Genomic DNA, 2,077 nt, shown 5'->3' with positions numbered 1-2,077 from the left:
CCTATTGACTTGTTGTGTCTCCCCAAAATGCCTGATTAACATGCTGTTTGTCCTGGTGTCCTCTACAGAAGACATGTATGACAATTATGCCCTGTTTCGTAACAAAAAGTCATATTCCGATTTGAAACCCCATATGTTACAATGTTACAAAACATTAGCCTACTTAAAACTATAGCAGGGTCTCAGAGAAATTCACTAAAATATAATGTCCTCTACAGAGGCCTGGGTCCCAGGAGGATAGTAGACCGAGACAATATCATAGCAGGCGCTTCTTTACATTTACATTTCATGATGTGCTCCATCTTTACTTGCGGCCCATTACATTGTTAAATAATGATTATAAATTGTTAGCACACATTTATTCTAATCGTCTGAAGACTGGATTATCTCAGATTATAAGCAATACACAATCAGGGTTTATGAGGGGTAGATCGATTCACAATAATTTATGTTTGGTTCAAGATCTGATTGACTATAAAGACAAGATTAACGACGATGGTATTTTGTTTTTTCTTGATTTCTACAAAGCGTTCGACACGGTCGAACACCCCTTTATCTTTGCGGCTTTAGAATTATATGGGTTTGGGAAACAGTTTATACACTGCAAAAAGAGATGTGTTAAAAATGACACATGTTGTGTAGAATTTTAACACATGTATTGAGTGTGCTCAGGGACAACACATGTTGTGTTGAAGTTAACACAACACATGTGTAAGCCATTTTAACACACAAATTGTGTCAGGTAATTAAACACTCAAATGTGTCATTTTAACACATTAAGTGTTGATTAAATGCAATTAAAATGTCCAGAAACTACTAATTATTAATTACTAATATTAATGTGTTAATATTAAAACATGAAACATAATTTGAAGAATTTGTAATTCTAAAACATTAAAGCAAAACAGACAAGATGCAAGAATATTAAGCATTTAATCAAATGTAAATAACAAATAATACATTTCATCAACTTTAAATTTCAGCCTACATTCAGAAACCTGTCATACTGGTATGGAACAACTCACTAAGGGTGAGCAATTGTAACAGAAATTACATTTCTTGGTGAACTATACCTTATAAATGCATTAGTAATTATTTACAATACCTTATGATCTGTTAAGGTAATTTTTCATTATTATATAACAAGTATTTGTAATGCACTATAGCTACAGCATAGAGAAAACTGTTAACACATGGTAGACCGTTAACTGAAACAATTATACTGTACACAGTTGAGAAACATGTCTCATAACAGGACTGAATTCATCTCAAAGTTATATACTTCAGCATATAAAACATTTTAAATCAGACAACATATCTACACACCTTAAAATAGTGACAGATGACTATAGCTCTTAAACTGATTGTAATAGATTCTATGTATTTTACAGTAAAATTGTCTCAAAGTAGGTTATTAGAATACATCACTGAGTTTGAGTTTATTAGTAGATCATGTTATTGATTAAAACTTAAAGGGATAGTTCACCCAAGAATGAAAATTATATCATCATTTACTCACCCTCATGTTGTTCCAAACCTGTATGAGTTTACTTCTTCTGTTGAACACACTCACACAAAGAGATTTCAATGAATGTTGGTTAACAGACAGTTGACACTTCCATAGCATTTTCTTGTTGCTATAGAATTCAATGACATCAACTGTTGGGTTACCACTACCAGCATTCGTTAAAATATCTTTGTGAGTGTGTTCAACAAAAGTAAACTCATACAGGTTTGGAACAACATGAGGGTGAGTAAATGATGATATAATTTTCATTCTTGGGTGAACTATCCCTTTTAAAAGGCAAGACAGACAATCTAAAGTCTGGCCATCTGCATTCTAGAGAAATTAAATAATCTTGTACCTTGGGTTTACATATAATTCATCTGTATTGAAACTCAACATTATATCTAAAGGTCTTGCATCTGCTGCACTGGTCAGGCTGATCATTTTATATTCTTTAGTTTGTTCTACCACAAATGCATAAAAATGTTCATCAAAGTATTTGACTTTTAGAATTCGTACAAACATCAGAATTAAGACATTATCAGCCTGTGGGATAATGTGAATAATTTC

Source organism: Sinocyclocheilus rhinocerous, unplaced genomic scaffold (genome assembly GCF_001515625.1).
Source record: "Sinocyclocheilus rhinocerous isolate Xijiao unplaced genomic scaffold, SAMN03320098_v1.1 scaffold453, whole genome shotgun sequence".
Classification (NCBI taxonomy): Eukaryota; Metazoa; Chordata; class Actinopteri; order Cypriniformes; family Cyprinidae; genus Sinocyclocheilus; species Sinocyclocheilus rhinocerous.
Note: the sequence above shows the minus strand (reverse complement) of the source record.